The 20,540-nt window shown below is 42.3% G+C and overlaps 1 protein-coding gene and 1 non-coding gene across 4 annotated transcripts in view; both read left to right on the top strand.

The window, feature by feature from the left end:
- Positions 1 to 20,540, top strand: part of LOC137501852 (cytochrome P450 4c3-like) — a 70,099-nt gene that overhangs the window by 25,460 nt on the left and 24,099 nt on the right. For all 3 annotated transcript variants that reach the window (XM_068228959.1, XM_068228960.1, XM_068228958.1), the window contains exons 2-3: positions 16,545 to 16,614; positions 20,357 to 20,483. The gene's annotated coding sequence lies outside the window, so the exon portion shown is untranslated. The remainder of the gene's footprint in view (positions 1 to 16,544; positions 16,615 to 20,356; positions 20,484 to 20,540) is intronic.
- On the top strand, positions 9,314 to 9,384 carry TRNAP-UGG (transfer RNA proline (anticodon UGG)). The gene has a single exon. It is a non-coding gene; the product is annotated as a tRNA-Pro (tRNA).

Genomic DNA, 20,540 nt, shown 5'->3' on the forward strand with positions numbered 1-20,540 from the left:
TCTTCCAACAACTCACTGTCGTTCAAGATAAGATGACAGTGGTAGATAACTCCACAAACCAGGTTCGAGGGTTTGTGCTCTTTCACTTTGATGGGGATTTTGCCAAAGTGGTCGCACTTGAGCAACTAATCAGCTTGAAGTGGAGTGCGAGTCTTGAATACCAAACCACAATTGTGCATTTTCTTTAAGTCTTGCAGTTTGCTTTAGACACCTTCAGTGTATCTACAGAACAAAACAGACTTCACCACCTTGAAATCTTGCCCATCAGTTCTGGTTGCACGCAGGAACCTAGGAAAGCTGGATCCCATGCTTTCAGGTGGCGGATGAATCTGGGCAGACCTGAAACGTTTTGAAGCCATGCCGAGAAACATCCTCCCCAAATGCCACCGACTCCGATAAGGGGCCGCTGTAGCCGAACCAAGCTGCCAAGGTAATACCCACCTGGTTGTACCAGGTATTGCCCGGGGTCGAATGTTGAACAGTGCCTAATACAGGCTGACTAAGGCTATGAGCAAAAGGACTCTCTTCTTCAAATCACTTGCAATAGCATGTACCCCATTGCGTATATAGAGTGGTAAGTATAGATTTAAAAAGAAATAAGTCATTCTGACATTAGGCTGTGCAGGGACCTGCATTGTAAGGCAGATACTACTGCTGAGTACATGGCGCTCACATCCAACTGGACTCTTGGAATACCATCTAGGCTTTTGAGCATCATCACACATGTAAGAGGCCTCTCCCCAAGCTGCACACACATCAGAATTTTGATTCAGTCTACAACTAAACCTCAAGAAAAAATAAAATGATAAAGAGGGGACCAATGGTCACATGACACTTTTAGTTGCCTTCTACGACAGGCAGGAATTACCTGCGGATGTATTCAGTCCCTCCCATCCACAGGCGGTACAACACATGGTACTAAAGCCGCAATCCATTTATGCACCTAGGTTGCCCCTTTGAGTCGTCTCTTATGGCAAGCACGGGATACCATGGGTGTATTCTTCATCTGCGTCCCCCACCCACAAGGGGTTACACCAGTCTGTTTTCAGTCCAACTCTGCTTTATGGATGTGAAAGCTGGGTGGACTCAGAATGTATTATCCATACGTTAGAAGTAACAAACATGAATATAGCGTGATTGATTGCTGAAAAAAAAAAAAAAAAAAAAAAAAAGCAGGTGGGAACAATGGCAACAGGGCACTCGGAATAAAGAGATAAAGGAATGAACTCTATTAATGAAGCCGTATGCATAAACCGGATTTGGTGGTGGACCATGTGAGGCAAATGGAGGAGAATTTGTTACCTAGGAGAATAATGGACGGGTCCGGTAAAGAAGCTGACCATCGCTAATTTGGGTTTCAGAAATTTTTTAACGTAAGGGCAAATCTTACCATATCCTAAGAAGGATCTTATGTGCAAAATTAATGATTTTTCACAATTTGTAAGTGATTATACCCAACGCCTGTGAGGGCATAAAGGGAAAATAGAAAGAAGAAATAAGTGATTATTAAATGAAAATATTTGCCTAGCTCTAAGACTATTTAGCCACGGTAGCCGTGTTTATGATGTCATAGTTCACAGTTAACTTGTTGAAGGTCACTACAATTAAATTATGACATCAGAAGCCAACATCTGACATTTAAATTTGCGTATAAACGCAAACAAAGCACACCATGGATTACAGTAGAAAATGATTCCTTCACATCACAAACTACTAAGTTCACCACAGAACTCACAATGTACCTTTTAAAGGACGTGATCACCGGGCGAGTTGGCTGTGCGCGTAGAGGCGTGCGGCTGTGAGCTTGCATCCGGGAGATAGTAGGTTCGAATCCCACTATCGGCAGCCCTGAAAATGGTTTTCCGTGGTTTCCCATTTTCACACCAGGCAAATGCTGGGGCTGTACCTTAATTAAGGCCACGGCCGCTTCCTTCCAACTCCTAGGTCTTTCCTATCCCATCGTCGCCGTAAGACCTATCTGTGTCGGTGCGACGTAAAGCCCCTAACAAAACAAAAAAACAAAAAAAAGGACGTGATCATGGAGGATAAGAGAAGTACAGGGACACCAAGACAATGATGGTTAGACTCGGTTTCTAAAAATTGAAAGATAAGATGTATGGAACTAAACCTGGTCAGAGAGCTAGTTAGAAATATAGGATTGTGGAGGTGTATAGTAAGTTCACAGAGGTTTTCAGACTGAACGCTGAACAGTCTATAAAGATGATGATGATGTAAATAAACTAGTGCATTGCACCATTGTGCATGTTTAAATCACCAATGAATAGTCATTTTTTTAAACCATAAATTAATAACAGAATCTGACAGAGCAAAATATGTATAGTGCTCGAACGTTTTCTTGAGCCCTGAGCTCCATAGTGCTCAATGGGAACTAGGGCTCAAGAAAAAGTTTGCGCACTATAATTGAATGTTTAAGTGACAGAGTATGTAGGGAAAGAAATATATTACCTTGGAAGGAATCAAATATCAACTCTTGCTTAGAGCTATGAATTTGATGTTCTTCCTCAAGATGTGTTATTAAATCTACTTTGAAATGGAAGCTTGCAGTACACTGAGGTTCCAAACAGCGATTCATTACTTCCTCCTTCTTTCCAGGGACTAATTGCATATGTTCCCCAATATTTTTAGAATTAGTACTCATATTTCACTGACAGCAAAAAGTAAACAAAGTGGCAGGTTATTGCGCAACGCTACGAAGTACGTCCCTCTAAAATTTCAAATCATCGATCCTTGCCGCCAAACGTTACGAAGTAGAACGCGGTAAAAATCCAAATTCGCTAGGAAGTAGTCACCGCCGTCTCAATCCTCCTATACTGCCTGCTCTATGCGAGGCTTTTTGCGACTAGGCTGCGACAAAAATTCTCCGCAAGATGTTCCAAACTTATTCTAATGACGACAGCCTACAAAACACTATGCGGTACGGTCATATGTTCATTGAAGCTCGTAAATTGCATCAGTATATTAAATATCAGCAATATTACCTGTATGAAGTCGCAGTTGGTCTCTTCATGCACAAATTAAAGATTTTCCTGGAGGAAGGCTTGGAGTGGTACCTACTTTTTGTGTTCTTGCCAATACAATATCAGTTGATAGAGGTCTTACGAACTTCCGACCCCTAATCACTTAAGGCCTCATCACCTGGGCGGCCGTTGCCAAATCCCACCCGAACCTGCACCAACCCCTACTCTCCATCGAACGCCGCACCGTCCGCCACGCACTCCGACTCTCCTTCCGATACCCCACGGCCGACCTCCTTGAAATATTCCCCTTCCCACCACTCGACACCTACGTCCTCACCCAATTCCAACGATCCTACCGCCGAGCCCTAGATCGGGATAACCCATCCCTCAACCTACTACTCCGCGGAGAACCTCCCCCCAATCCTCACTTCACCGAAACTCCATACCATCTTTACCGATCCCTCCACCCACCCGATGGGGGTGACACATAGAGGAACAGGCTGTGATGTCCAACCCATCAGCCAAGTCACCATAACACCCCAAAAAACCCAAACTCATATCCACCCGAAGACACCAAGCAAAACCCATGAGCCCCCACCGAGCTCCCCCTCTCCCAGTCAGCAGAAACCTAAGCAACTTTACTAACTTGTGTTAATTGTGTTTCAGAATCAGGGTACATCAGCAAACGCAAAACCCCATTGAACGTAAGGGCAAGAACTATAAGCCAATGAATATGTAAATATTGTACAAACAATAGAATTATAACTCTACAAATACTGTAAACAAAACCTTGTAACAACTGTACACATCACCATAATACCAAAATTGTAAAAACTGTAAATCCATCCTATACATAATGTCATCAAATAACTTTAAATTGTACATACTGTAAAAACTGCAATAATCCTTACTACATAAAGTATTTAGCCCATATAATGCACAAGTTAGGAACACTCATTGTAAATAGCCATATACTGTAAAAACTGTAAAAATTCTTTGTACAAAATTTATTCAGCTCATGTAATTCACAAGTTAGGAACATACATTGTAAATATCCTTATAACCCCCCAATAAATTTAAAAAAATCCGGGAATTAAGGATATCCATCCAAATACAAATCCATCATGTAACCAGCAATAATTAAAGCATTTAACAACTCAGAAAAAGAAGAGGAAGACAAAAGCATGAAACAACCACCAATGTAAAAATCAAATGTAAATATCAAATGTAAAAATCAAAATATTGTAAAATACTGTAAAGTACTATATATATTGGAAGATCAATAAATACTTAGCCGAGAGGTCAAGACCCCCTCCCAACTCCTTCACCAATACAAAGCTCCGTCCCTCTTTTCCAACTCCAGCAATCCTCCAAACCCGCTGAATCTCCTGGCCAGAGAGAAGGCGTTACCTTCTAGGTGGCCCGCCCCTTCCCTTCGGGAAGGGGAATGAAAACTTCCCCCTTGGTCCTTGGTCTTACGAACTTGGTTAGGATAATATCACTAACAGTTAGCTGATGTTCTTTGACCTCATACTGTAACAAAACACATTCTGAATGGGAAGACGCCGCAAGTCCTCGTATTACACTCATACGTTTGAAGGACTTCGACAATAGGGCACAGCAGCTTAAACGAACTCCTGTAGATACCGTACTTCATCAGAGCAACAAAACAATATTTTGGGCATCGAACTCCTCCTCTGTCATAATGCGTAATCAGTTCCATTTAGCGGTGTCCAAGCTCTAGGCAGTGAGATGTTGCTGACAAAAATGTCACACTCCATCCTCTCTTCAGCAACACGAACCAAGTACCCGCAAATTAGGATTTTATTTCCTGTTTCTAGTTTGATTGAAATATTATCGTCTGGATATCTGAGGTTGTCCAAAATGTCTAAACATGAAGACGTTTGTTTTGTGATTGTCCGTTACAATTCTTATTACAAGGAATCCACTATTCTCCACAGCTTTAATCACCTTCTGAAAAAAAATCCGCAGCTTGTTCCCAGTCATTCGACGGGGTCAGAAATGGAATGAATGAAGCCCCCATATAACGGCGAGGATAGGAATTGTGCCGGCTGCCGAAGCCTGTCGCACTCGTCCGGGGCAATGTTTAATGAATGGTAGATGAAATGAAATGATATTCGAGAGTGTTACTGGAATGAGATATTACAGGGAAAACCGGAGTATCTGGAGAAAAACCTGTCCTGCCTCCGCTCAGTCCAGCACAAAGCTCACATGGAGTGACCGGGATTTGAACCACGGAACCCACCGGTGAGAGGCCGGCGCGCTGCCGCCTGAGCCATGGAGGCTCCATCACCTTCTGAAATAAGATGTAAAGGCACAGATGTGAGAGTAATCTAAAGATATCCAATTGTTTCCTTTATTAGGTCCTTGCCTAGATAAAGCCGACATCCGCTTTCCTCTTAATTCCCTTCTAGACGGTATTTTATGGAGTCGTATCTTTTCTGGCTGCGAACCACCTTGCCGAGATTGGCAAAATCGTACACAACAGTTGAATATTTCGGAGAAAGAATCTGAAGTTTCAGTACTATAAAAAAATATACCTTGCACAAACGGAAAGAAATAAGTACCTACACATTAAAATCACTTTTGAAATATCTATAAGCATAACATGATTAATTCATTTCGAGGGAGGATATATACATACACACACGAGGAGATTTCTGTACGAGGACTCATCGCTCCTTTGTCTCTTCCTGTATTTTTCATCGGCCGGAGGACGCCACATCTATACTTCGTTCCTCGCCGAGCCAATTAGCATATTGGCTGTCCCCAAGTTGGGTTGACGGCCTTCCCCAGCCAGCCATGTCTACTCTCCTCGTAAGTGATGTTGATCCAGCTCTATCGGTTGAAGACATCGCTAATGAACTTCGCCCGCTCGGTGTCTTCAGTGTCACTCGCCTCTATTAGGGCTCAGTTCCTGCACCGGAGATTCTTCTTCATTTCCATTCTGCCAGTACCAGCCATTCCGTCCGAGCTACCGGCGTGGTTATCCAGTGCAGACGTCATCGTGTATCATCTATACCAGCACACACCAACGCTCAAGTACCTGTACTGCCTGCTGCTCGCCCGCCTCCACCGTATACACCACCCCCACTTCCATCATCTTCTTGTTGCACACCTAACACCATCACAACTACTCCCATCTCTGTTCCTATCTCTCCCAACATTTTGCCTACCGTACCTGTCCCTACTACGACTACTACCACTATCACTACTACTTCTATGCAACTTTCTCCCATGACTTCTATTACTACTACCACCTTGTCCCATTCATCTCCTCTCCTGATCTCTCTTCCTCTCCCTCCCAACCCTGAGCAGCCACGTCGCCAGGAAACGTCTCAACCACCGTCTTACGAGGGAACTTCTACCAAACCTTCTGACAATGCGGCACGTTCATCTTCGCCACCACCGCCAGCCGATCATACCTCAACTTACAGCTGTGTTCTGCGCAGTATGGACCCCAACGTAGCGCCTGCTGCCAGCACCCGTGACCTTCGCCAGGCCGGAGTACCTGTCAAAGACAGCATCCCGCATCTATAACTCCGACGGTCCCACATTTCTGGTGAGACTCCAGCTGCCGACACACACCGACGTCCAACGCCTTATAGACCAGGGCATCCACATCTATGGCCGCTATCATAGGGTTGAACCCTCTCATTCTTCTCCGCTTCCATCGCACCGTAATCACACACTACCCAGTCGTCCCCGGCCCGTCCCATCTCCCCAATCTCCTCGTCCTCATCTCACCGCTCCACCATCTTCCAACCACTTTATGCCTCCTTTACCCAACCCGGATCTTTTCCATCTTCTACTCACTTCCCTTGTGTTAACTTCTCCTCCTTTTACCACCTCCTAGCCCTACATTTTTTCCGTCACATCGTCATATAGCATTGTATTGCTGCTCAATAAAGCTTCATCTCCATTTTGTATTAAAAAATTAAAAAAAAAAAAAGAAGGCAGAAGAAAAAAAAAGAAAAAAAGAAGAAAGACGCCTGGCCTTCCCACTCCTTAATCTCACATCTCCTTTCCCCTCTCCTTCTTCTATTAAATCTTCTCAACCCGCCCAAGCTCACGGCCAGAGGGAGGGCGTAACCCTTCAGGTGGCCCGGGGAATGAAAACATTCTCACACGCACTCAATTCATTTCACAGTTGTATACAAAATATCTCTTGTACGAACGGAAGTGACCAGACACGTTTACTCATTGTACGAAATAACTCAGGTTTTCACACACACATTCATGCACCAATAACACGGTGCTATACCCCACACAGACAGCGAAGATTGGTGCGTCTACTGCTGCACTCTTACGGCGACTTGGAGAAATATTGGTAGTCGCACCTTCCTGTGTTAAACTAGTGGCATAGAGCAGGCAGTATAAGAGGATCGAGACGGTGGTGGAAGTAGTACGCAATACAAATTCAAATCGGCGACTATTACTGCCATTCTAACAGTTTAGTTGAATACTGACAGATGGCACGTACAAAACACACGGACGTTACTCGCAGCCCCTGCTCTTTTACCCACGAACAATGTAAGTTCTGTGATATAGTCCTATATACCTACTCTTTATCTTCTATGGTGGCTTCAGATTTCGTGATTGGTGGAAGTAATTTTCTGTAATCAAGGCGACTTGGGCGGGGGAGCCAAAATTCGCAGTAGTGGGCGGGTAGTGTGAGCGAATTTCAAATTTTGTGAAGCGAAACCCATAAAATGATAAAGAAGAAGAATTTTTTTTACTGTAACGCTTCTTCATCTGGATCAAGTGCTCTATGAACGAAGGCCTAATTTTTATTTGTGGATGGAGGGCCAGCATGACCAGCCAGCGAAGAGCCCGCCGGTGGAAGCAAAGTACGTGTCTGGCGAAAACATTGACGCACTAGCTGTATGCGGCGCCTAATATCAAAACTGAATGTTTCATCATTCAATTTGCCAGTACTTATAAAACCATGCATTAAGAGTTACTTAGCTTGAGGGGCATATACCCCTCTGCCCTTTAGAGTGAGCCGCTACTGCACGATTTATGTTGCGTTTGATTCAAATTGCGTTCTTCTTCCTCTTCTTATTCTTTATCTGTTTATCTTCCAGGGTCGGCTTTGCCTCGGACTCTGCGAGGGATCCCACCTCTACCGCCTCAAGGGCAGTGTCCTGGAGCTTCAGACTTTGGGTCGGGGATACAACTGGGGAAGATGACCAGTACTTCGCCCAGTCAGACTCACCTGCTATCCTGAACAGGAGCCTTGCGGGAGGATGGGAAGACTGGAAGGGATAGAAAAGGAAGCGACCGTGACATTAAATAAGGTACCATCCCGGCATTTGCCTGGAGGAGAATTGGAAAACGACGGAAAACCACTTCCAGGATGACTGAGGTGGGAATCGAACCCACCTCTACTCAGTTGACCTGCCGAGGCTGAGTGGACCGCCTTCCAGCCCTCGTATCACTTTTTCAAATTTCGTGGCAGAACCAGGACTTGAACCTGCGCCTCCGGGGGTGGCAGCTAATCACACTAAGCCGCTACACCATAGAGGCGGACTATTAACAATTCTTAAGTTGGGCTAGTACCTTAACACTCGTATGTGATGTGGTTTGCTTCTTCTTCTTAATCTGTTTACCCTCCAGGGTCGGTTTTTCCCTCGGACTGAGCGAGGGATCCCATCTCTTCCGCCTCAAGGGCAGTGTCCTGGAGCTTCAGACTCTGGGTCGGTGGATACAACTGGTGAGGATGACCAGTACCTCGCCCAGGCGGCCTCTCCTGCTATGCTGAACAGGGGCCTTAGGGGAATGGGAAGATTGGAAGGGATAGACAAGGAAGAGGGAAGGAAGCGGCCCTGGTCTTAAGTTAGGAACCATCCCGGCATTTGCCTGGAGGAGAAGTGGGAAACCATGGAAAATCACTTCCAGGATGGCTGAGGTGGGAATCAAACTCACCTCTACTCAGTTGACCTCCCGAGACTGAGTGGGCCCCGTTCCAGCCCTCGTACCACATTTCAAATATTGTGGCAGAGCCGGGAATCAAACCCGGGCCTCTGGGGGTGGCAGAGGCGGACCAGTACCGTTTGTTGTAGGGCTGTTTTGTCGTCCGTTAGGTAAAAAAAACGAGGCATCACTGGCATATGTGTTGGATAGGTTATACAGTTGAATGTATCGTAAAATTACAATAACAGGTTGAAGCAGCAAGCTAGAAAATCGCACGATTCATACATAAATAACTGCATTGCATTGTAGGGTTAACTCGGAGTGGGTCGATAACAGCTTCCTCGCGACAGAGAATGAATACAACTCACTAGCGGTGTGTGAAGGCGTTTAAACTTGTCGGCTGTTGGTCTAGGGGTATGATTCCTGCTTTGGGTGCAGGAGGTCCCGGGTTCAAATCCCGGACAGACCCATACTTTTCTACAGAGGTTCAAATCTTTGTCTGAAAGATACCAGTACTGGTGTGAAACAAGAGACATGACAAAGCGAGTACCGTACTGAAATACATTTTGAAAAATCATCATTGATATGCGTTCTTCATTTCCTCATGTGCCTTGTTACTTCTGTACCTGTGTCTAGAATAGGTGTTTTCAACTGGTGGCCAGCGATGCCACATTTTGGAGCCGATGAAAGTTTTTGAAAAATAAATTAAGAAATATGAAGATTTTCTTTCTTTCTCTCTTTCTTTCTATCTATCTTAATCTGTTTACCCTCCAAGGTTGATTTTTCCCTCAGACTCAGTGAGGGATCCCACCTCTACCGCCTCAAGGGAAGTTTCCTGGAGTGTGAGACTTTGGCTTGGCGGATACAACTGGGATGGAGGTCCAGTACCTCGCCCGGACGGGCTCACCTGCTATGTTCAACAGGGGCGTTCTGAGGAATGGGAAGATTGGAACGTAGTCTATAGACAAGGAAGAGGGAAGGAAGCGGCCGTGACTTTAAGTTAGGTAGGTACCATCCCGGCATTTGCCTGGAGAATTGGGAAACTGCGAAAAACCACTTCGAGGATGGATGAGGAGGTAATCGAACCCCCTCTACTCAGTTGGCCTCCCAAGGCTGAGTGGGCCCCGTTCCAGCCCTTGTACTACTTTTCAGATTTATTTGCAGAACCGGGAATCGAACCCGGGCCTCTGGATATGGCAGCTAATAGCACTAACCCCTACACCACAGAGACGGACTTTTGTGTATTCACTTGATCTAAATCTAGTACATTTCTTGATTTTTAAATTTAAATACAAAATTTGGGGGTCAATGAGCCCTCACAAACATCAGTGTTAACCGTTATAAAAGTGATTATGGGATCCATTCCAAATCTCAAACTCCATACCAATCTCAACCAAGGAAATTTTACGGGACAAGCATGGAATAAATACTAAAAATTACTTTCATTTCCGTTGGTATAGGAGGCGGTTTCAGTTCCACAACGCTGCATTTTCGAAGACATTTTCAGGGAAATAAACTGCTGGGATTTTAGGCTCTTGCAAATTGAATATCAATAATCTCTCCACAAGGAAGAGCTATGTATTTTGACCAGACAAGAAAATGGACCACTCATTTAAACTGCTATCCAGCGAAAAATACCCACGCTTAAGACAATTTAGAGTAAATATGACTTCAGTGTTTGGGAGCACGTACATGCGTGAAGGTGTTTTTGCTTTCTATGAAATTCAATAAAAATCAGTACAGAAGTCAACTTTCAGATTCTTCCTTGCAGCAAGGAAACTGGATATTTTTTCACTTTTTGCCATTTTTCAAAATAATATGTCCACTTCTGTGGTGTAGTGGTTAATGCGATTAGCTGCCACCAGCAGACGCCAGGGTTCGATTCCCGGCTCTGCCACGAAATTTGAAAAGTGGTACGAGGGCTGGAACGGGGTCCACTCAGCCTCGGGAAGTCAACTGAGTAGAAGGGCATTCGATTCCCACCTCAGCCATCCTCGATGTTGTCTTTCGTGGTTTCCCACTTCTCCGAAAGGCAAATACTGGGACGGTACCTAACTTAAAGCCACGGCCGCGCTTCCTTCCCTTTTCCTTGTTTATCCCTTCCAATCTTCCCATCCCCACCACAAAACCCCTGTTCAGCACAGCAGATGGGGCCCGCGTGGGTGAGTCACTGGTCCTCCCTTCCAGTTGTATGCCCTTCACAAAGTATCACACTCCAGAACACTGCCCTTCAGGCGGTAGAGGTGGGATCCCTCACTGAGTCCGAGGGAAAAAACAACTGCGGATCTTAAACGGATTAAGAAAAATCAGAAGAAGGAGTCAAATTATTATTTATTCAAATAAAATGCCATTGTTGAGTGCTCTTCATCAAACTAAATTGTTCTGTGTGTTTATTTTAAATTTCAATCTTTTACGGAATTGCAGTTGTAAAATAGCGTATTAAGCAATTAAAATTGTTAAACCTTCATTTCAACAGAATTATGCATATTATTTATTACTGGTACTTCTGTTATTCTGCCTGTTGCCATTTCTTGACGGATGCAGAACTTTTGTATCCATCCCTTGGTACAGGCCAGAGCAAAGTGTAGCTTCCACTGAAGTCCCAGTTTCATCCATGGCTGTGACAATATGGAAGCTGCTGGGGTGTGGGTGGTGCTGAGTAATGACATCAGAGCGCAAATAGTGTCCGAGTGTTGATCATAGGGTCAGTCGTGCTGCAGTAGCACCTTCTGGTCCAATGAGGAAAGGAACGGCAAACTACCTCACTCCTCATCTTGCCTATTATGCCTCATTTGGGCTCTGCTATTGGTTTTTGCGGTTTCCCTATAACTGCATAGCCTTTGGTGGTACTATTGGAGGATCCAACCAGCCTCTAGGAACTGTCCCGGCATTCACTTTGTGCAAGAACATCAAAAACCACAGAAAACCAATGTCAGGACAGCCGACAGTGGGGACCAGTCCCTCTCCGTCTCCCGAATACAGGGGTGTAGAGCCGTGGCCAAGTGTGGGCCAAGACCCCACTCTGCAAGCGCTGGCCGAGTTTTTCCATTGTCATAAACAGTTCATAAGTTTTTATGTAGTTTCCGAACCAAACTGGATCAGTGTACGCTACAAAAACATGGAAGTTTTACAATCGAAATAACACTTTCAAGGACAATGTTTAATATCTCACAGTACGGAGGAAGAACCAGTGTACCTGGTAGCAAGTCTCACCTCGGTACTGCTTCACCGGGAGATGCAACTGTTAAAGGAGAACAATAAAACTTTGATTTATTGTTCTCCTTTTAACAGACTTTCAATATAGAAAAAATGAGGATAGTCTCTTGCAATGCAGATGCAACTGTGCTGCCATCTTCCTTCCTTCCTTCAGGTGATAGTAGTGGTGATTATTATTTTAAGAGGAAGTACAACCATCCTCTATTAACACTAATCAGATGTTAATTTCAAAAAATTAAGATATCAGCCGGAGAAGGGCAAGGACCATATAGTGCGTGAAAATGAAAGACTCCGTAGGCCTCGAATGCTCTAACACTGTCGGGGTCGGAAAAGAACAAGAGTTCACCAAAGGAGGTAGGATAGGATAGATGAAGATGAGGAGCCTGGCACAAGTAAGTAGAAGCAAAGCCTGGACTCAGCTAAGAGCAGGGAGGTCGCCAACTCACCCTCCCAAGTTAAGAACCCCTGAGGCTGCCATCTTGATGTAGTAAACCGCTGTGGGCTTGATACTCTGTTGTGGTTGCATGCCATTTGATTCGTCTCAGTGAATTCTGCAAGTATCAACTTTTTTCTTCCTTTCTTAATCCGTTTACCCTCCAGGGTTGAGTTTCCCCTCAGACTTGGCGAAGGATCCCACCTCTAAAACCTCGAGAGCAGCGTCCTGGAGCGTGAGACTTTGGGTTGGGGATACAACTGGAGAAGAGGACCAGCACTTCTCCCAGGCGGCCTCATCTGCTATGCTGAACAGGGGCCTTGTGGGTCCAGATAAGCTGAAGTATCCCTGGAGTTTTGCGTATGCATGTATCACTAGTAACAAAGGACATTTCATGTAAAAAAGAGTTTCATTTGTTTATCTGGTACTTTCTGTTCCTGTGTGTTTACTATCAACATTTTACCAGCAGCGCCGACTTTGGAGTGTGGTGGGAGGGGGATTTTGGGGAAAGCTGTTTTCTGACCCCCCAAAAAAACATCTTAGGGGACAGAGTGACATTTTGCACCCTCTTCCCCCAAACGTTCCCCTCCTACATGTCCCCTTAAAATGTGGAGATTGGTTGTCTTTGAAGGCTGCTAAGCCGTTAAATCTAGAGGAAGGTGGTAGATGGTTTTATATCAAGAAATGAAATTAGAAAGCAGGCATTCCTTCAGAGAACTACATTTCCCAGTGGAGACTGTTCAGGCAGTAGAGCTTTCCACATTTCATATCATGAAATGCATCCAGTACGGTATTTATTTTAAAAAATATTTATGAAGCAAGTTCTGACTTTTTTACTTGTGATTTTATTTGATAGCTTCATACATAAAATATTCCCTCAAAATAATTACTGTATTTATTAATCAAGTTCTATTTTTCTGTTTACTTGTCGATATTGTTAATAATAGGAATGTTTATATTAATGTTGTTCCTCATTTCACATGCCTGTGTTCATATAAATCATGCCAAAAAAAACCAAACCCCACAGCACTTAATGCCCTTGAAAGGGCCTTGGCCTGCCCAGTGACCGCTGCTCAGCCTGAAGGCCTGCAGATTGCGGGGGTCATGTGGTCAGCACGACATATCCTCTCAGTCTTTAATCTGGGCTTCGAGACCGGGGCCGGCGACACACCGTCAGATAGCTCCTCAATTCTACTCACGTAGGCTGAGTGGATCTCGAACTAGCCCTCAGGTCGAGAGAAAAAGTCCCTGACCTGGCCGGGAATCGAACCTGGGGCCTCCGGACGAGAGGCAGGCACGCTACTTCTATGCCTCGGGGGCCGGCGTTAATCATGCTCCCCATCCAATAATTACCTGAATTAGGCGCACCTGTCTGGGTCAATTCAATGATATAACTTTTTTTATTTTGTATTTTTTTATTTATTTACTCAAGAAAGGGCACCTGAGTCGAGGCTCTTATGGCGCAATACAAGATTAAATATTGGCAGAGTTACAAAATATTGACAATACAATAATAGCTTATTTCTAAATACGTTACAGTCTCACAAATATAAATACAGTATATAATACCACTGTACATTACTTGGTTGAAAGATTTAATGCTCATTTTCTTTTGTCCATTGATTATTTATTTTTTGTTTAAATTTTGAAATTGTTGTTGCCTGTTGTATATGTTTTGGAAGAGCATTGTACACCTTCGCAGAGTAGTGCCATAAGGAGTTACAACCATACTTACTAGTTTTTACAAATTTGGTATGGACTCTCTTTGCTCCTTGAGTGTTATATGAGTGTATGTCAGAATTTATAATATTATTATACAAATAGTGTTTGTATGAACCAATTTATGCTTAATTTTATATACCATTATAGCTGAAGCTCTATCACGTAAAATGTGGAGTGGTAGAAGTCTGCATTTCTTAAACAAATAATCTGTAGGTGTTAAGGTGGTAAATTAAAAAGTATTTTTAGTGCTCTTTTTTATAAAATGGCAACTTTCTCAAAGAGTTCCTTATTGCAACATCCCCAAACATTAATCATATAAGTCAGGTGACTTTCAATGAGAGCCCGATAAATAGATTTTAAAAACTTATGGTTGAATTTATATCTTAGTCTGTGAAGCACTCCAATTGCTGGAGTTATTTTTTTTGCATATAGTTTTAACTTGCTCCTTCCAGTCAAGCATTTCATCTATTTTTTAAACCTAGAAATTTAGTAAATTATACTCTTGGTAAAGGATGATCGAAGAATGTTAATGTAATATCAAGAGGAGTTGCACATGTGGGCTTGTGAAAAATCATGTAGTTGGTCTTGCTAAGATTAATGGATAGTCTATTGTTTGAAAGCCAAGTTTGTAGTAATCTAATGTCATACTGCATTTTTACCTCAAGTTCTTTAGCAGAGGTACCAACATAGAAAATATTTGTATCATCTGCAAAAAGAGATAATTGTCCTTGTAATTTTAGGGAGCCTATATCATTCACAAATATTAGAAATAAAATTGGACCCCGTACTGATCCCTGAGGAATTCCAATTGATATAGGAAGACATAAACTTTTAGCATTTTTATATGAGACGAATTGTGATCGATCACTGAGATAATCCTTAAACCAGTTCAACGCTACACCTTTTATTCCTGCGTCTTCCAGTTTTCTGATTATGATCTCGTGATCAACTGTGTCAAAGGCTTTTCTTAAGTCTATAAATAATCCAGAAGCTAATTTTTGTGAATCAAGAGCTTCCTGCAGTTTAATGATAATATCCTCAACAGCATTGTATGTGCTGGAATTTGGAATAAAGCCATATTGATATTTATAAAAGTAATTATTCTTAAGAAGGAATTTCAATAATCTTATTTTAATGATTTTTTCTAATATTTTGGCTAAAATGGGCACGATAGAGATTGGTCTGTAGTTGTTTATGTCTAATTTATCTAAGCCTTTATGGATGGGTATAACTTTGGCAATTTTTAACAATGTAGGAACTGTACCTTCAGTTAACGATTTGTTAATAAATGCAGTGATGTATGGAACTATTTCGGTTGATAACTGTTTGAGAATTGTGTTGCTTAAACCATAACAATCGCAACTACTGGAATTTTTTAGTTCTTTTATCATACTTGCTACTTCTTCATTGTCAGTTGGGTACAAGAATAAAGAATTTCCTGGAGATGTGTGATAACTGTATGGATTAGTGGTATTAGTTGTAGGCAAATTAACAGCTAGATCTTGACCAATACTAGTAAAATATTTATTTAATGTTGTTGAAATATCACAGGGGTTGGTGATTATATTATTATTAATTTTTAGTTGAATATCTCTATTGTTGCTATTTGTTGTTTGAAGTATCTCGTTAACTAATTTCCATGGATTTTTACTAGAAGCTAACCTGTTACTGTAATAAGAACTTTCAGCTTTTCATTTGAGTTTAGTGACCTTATTACAGAGTATTTTAATTCTGAGACATACTTCAATGTCTTCATTCTGTTGAAACACTTAGAACACTTTAAAACATTATAAAATGTAAATATTTCTAGCCTGGTCTCCTTGTAAAGTAAACCTTCTGATGAAAGAAGGTGGCATACTTCATGTGTACGAAACTGCATATCAGTGTGGTGTAGGATAGTGCTGTGTGTGGTCTGCTGGGGATAGCACAAATACCCAGTCACTGAGACAAGGAAATTTACAATTAAAATTCCTTGACCCAGCCAGGAATCAAACCTGGAACCCCAAGGACTGAAGTCTAAGACACTGATCCCTCAGCTATGGATCTGGACTTCGTTTTTATCCTTTTACAGTCCTTCCTTTTCTAGCAGATTCTTTCATCCTTTCTGATTACAGGTAAAATAATCCCTCATTGCACCTTGATCTCAAGAGTGGTCTGTCCCCCGATATGATCATCAACTGCACAACAAATTCATGTTTTATCAAAATGATCTCATTGTCAGCAGCAAACTGACCCTGGTGTATGTGCTTCTGTTTCAGAGTCAGCAATGGGTCGTCAGGTGAATGCGCAGAGGAACAGCGACTCTGAGTATGTCAGGGCCGTGTACGAGTAAGTTCAACATATTCATTTAAAACTTATAGTTATTAAGATCATCACCATAAAGTCCAGCTCCTCGGCTGAATGGTCAGATTTACTAGCCTTCCAATGAGAGGGCGCTGGGTTCAATTCCTGACCAGGTTGGGGATTTAAATCTTAATGGTTAATTCCTTTGGCTTGGGGACTGAGTGTTCCCAACTTCTCTGCAACTCTTTCAACACTATTCTCCACATGCACTTTGCTATACTCAGCAGATGCTGTCCAAACTTGTCAGAGAGTCTACCTTACAAGGGCTGCACCACGCTAGCAATAACCACACAAAATTATCAACATTGTCATTTCTCCTTGTCCAGTTCATTCCAAATATGGTTATTCTCCACTTTTAGCGGTCCTAACAGCACACCTCATTCACTACTGTAGTTTAGTCCATGCTGCATATTCTAAGGCTGTTCTTCACTAAATTTTTCCTTGTTCTAGTTCTTCCTCTCTTCCTGTCCAGCTGCAGTTCCAAACTCAACTTTGTCCTCATTTCATTGCTCATCCTTTTGGTATGTCCAGACCATCTCAGCCTGTTCCCCTCTATATTATCTTTCAACTTCTCCACTTTAATTACACTGTCAGAAAAAAATATCCAAACACCATGAAATAAGAAATGTAGAATACAGAAATTTTGGCAATATATTTGTCGACATAATATTTAATTGATTAAAGATACAAGACTACAGGTCAATATCTGCACGAGAAAAGCCATCGCAAATGTGCTATGCTGGTCCATTAATAATCAGTGTAATCACCTGATTGGTGAATGCAGGCATGCAATGTGTCATACAGGTGCCGGATGTCAGCTTGTGGGATGGAGTTCCAAGCCTGTTGCACTTGGTCAGCCAATACATGTACGGTTAATGCTGGTTGTGGATGCCGCTGGAGTTGTCGTCCAATGAGGTCCCAGACATGATGGATTGGGGACAGATCAGGGGATTGAGCAGGCCAACGCAACGTGTTGATACTCTGTAGAGCACGTTGAGTTACAACAGTGGCATCAGAGCATGCATTATCCTGTTGGAAAACACCTCTGGGAATGCCGTTCATGAATGGCAGCACAACAGGTCGAATCACCAGACGGACGTACACATCTGCAGTCAGATTGCATGGGATAACCAGGAGAGTGCTCCTGCTATCATAGGAAATTGCTCGCCAGACCAGAACTCCCAGTGTAGGTCCAGTGTGTCGACATTGCAGACAGGTGGAAGGCAGACGGTCACCTGGCTTCCTTCTAACCTACACACGGCCATCATTGGCACGAAGGCAGAACCGGTTTTCATCGAAAAACTCAACAGACCTCCACTTCATCCTCCAATGAGCTCTCGCTTGACGCTACTGAAATCGCAGATGGCGGTAGTTTTGGGTAAGTGGAATGCACGCCGTAGGGCGTTCGGCTCGGAGCTGTCCTTCAAGTAACCGATTTAGAACAGTTCGTTGCATCACTGTGGTGCCAACTGCCACTTGAATTGCTCCTGCAACGCACCCCGCTGTTCCACGGCCATACACCCAACATGACGGTCCTCCCTCTTGGTAAAGCCATGGGGACGTCCGGAGCCTGGTCTTCTTGCGAGCGTACCTTCTCGTGACCACTGCTGCCAGGATGCATGCAGTGGAGACATTCCTGCCAAGTTGTTCTGCAATAGCGCAGAAGGAAAATCCACCTTCACATAGCCCTATTATACCAAATACAGTAGAGACAATACGCGACACTCAGCGAGATATCAAGGGACAGCTATTAGAGCTCTCTCTAGCGGATTGACCTGAGAACTACTGATTCTGTCATAAGAGCACGTGTATTTGTGTGTGAAGTTTTTGGTGTTATTTATGCGTTTTCAGTGAGTTGACATAATTAAATAGTAGCATGTGTCATTCCTTGATATCTCCTCTCAACATGAGGGGAAAGGTTTGTGCTGTGTTTGGCTTCAGTAACTATGAAGTAGAGAAGAATGCGCGGTCTTTCTTCCATATCCCTCGTGACAAGAAAATGTAAGTGATATTATGTTTGCATATATATTCTTCCAGTGACAAAGAGATTTTTATAGTACTTCATGATATATATATTCATATATATATATTCATATGCATATATATTCTTCCAGTGACAAAGAGATTTTTATAGTACTTCATGATCTTCTGACCTGCTCGACCCATATTTTAACTGGCTTAAAATATAATATGCATATTTTATTGTATAGTGCAGCAGTTAACCTTCAATACCGATGTGGTGTTGTAGGTGTGATCTGTGGGTTTGATTAAATTCAGGAAAATACATATGCACATCAGTGTGGCTGGTTGTGTTCCAAGTTACCCCATTTGGAATGCCGTAATGCGTTGTCAAGCACTGAAGAAAATATGGGTGATTTAAGGAATGTACAGTACATATTTTGTTGAAACAATATGATGTTGCAAATTTGCTTTACCCTAATGTAATGGCATAATGGCAAGTATTGCTTACAGGGAAAGTTTGATTGTTTTTGAGGCTAAATTTATAGATTGTCTTTCTGTTAGTAGGCTTCAAGTTAAAAGGAAAATTGTCCAGCTCTTAAATGTAAATTAATTGAATCATGTGTGTAAAGAATGTGCCAATATATTTGTTGACAAGTGTTTTAATATGATGATACAATGCTTTAAAATGAGAAAAAAGAAAAATCTAGCCGTGAACGTTCAGGCAGGAATTCTAAGGCTAAAAAAGTAATGCATAAATGAAAGATCAAGCCCTTTCACAGCAGTTCATTTCACATCTTGATTATATGTCTAATTTCAGACTTTAAATAATAACCTTTTAAATAATTCTTCATTCATTTATCCAGAATTGTTTTAGCAACTTTGAAGTTAATATCTCAGTAACACTTTCTTTCTAGACGTAATTTATTTATCCATTTCCGTATATACATTTCCATTGATATTTGAATTTAGCACGACTTTTCAGGTCAGGCCACTAGGAGCGCCACTTGCGAATTGTCTCCCATTTTAACAAGGCTAAATCTGGAAGTGTCGCATATTGTCTCTACTTATTTGATTATACGACCTCATTCAACCACAGTGAGCTGTTGATTTTGTTGTTTTAAAGGCATTCTTGACCCACTCACAGTCACTCCGTCCAATCCACAGGTAACTAACGCTCTCACACAGTACAGCCCGTATTTAAAGCAAACCTGATGTGCAATATCAAGGGGCCACTCCTAATGCAATTTGCAGGAAATTTGAACGAACGTTGTCTTTCAGATTTATAAACACGCCTACCAACGTTCGTTAATTTACCACAACCCCTTCTTGGTGTTTGGATAGTTTGCCACCAGTTTATTTTTATTATATCTTCATTTCTAATTGAGAACATCTGCAATAAACAAGCAAGACTCAGCTATTTTAATTTCATTGTTGCATACTTCATCATAAATGTTTAATATTTGTAATTCTTTAATGGCATCTTATGTCTTTAGTGAAGGTTTTAGAGAAAGCAACTTCATTTTTAATATACTCTAAAGAAGATGAAAGTGTTACACTTTCTGTGTAGTTTGGTAACAATCGCAGCTGTCCTATGACTGTATAAGAAAAGTCTTCGGCTTAGAGCAAAACTGGCATCCATCATTAAGTGGGAGGTATTAACTACTTCATTTCTCATCCCTGACAAAATTATGTGTTTGAAATGAGAGCTGGCAGTTCAGTTCATTCATGTGGCTAAATTTTAAATCATTATGGGTTTATCTTACAGAATGGGTTTCATCGTGCAGACGCGGCAAGCGAAATTGTGACTGCAACCCGACTGGATTTTCCGGTTGACATCCTTGTATCAGAGACATAAGAAGTGTATTGAGATCCTGCATGGCTTCTCCAACAAGGTACTGTTTCTTCACAAGTCTGGTTAGATCTTTACCAACTTGATCATTAAGCAAAGG

The sequence above is a fragment of the Anabrus simplex genome, chromosome 8, assembly GCF_040414725.1.
Source record: "Anabrus simplex isolate iqAnaSimp1 chromosome 8, ASM4041472v1, whole genome shotgun sequence".
Taxonomy (NCBI): domain Eukaryota; kingdom Metazoa; phylum Arthropoda; class Insecta; order Orthoptera; family Tettigoniidae; genus Anabrus; species Anabrus simplex.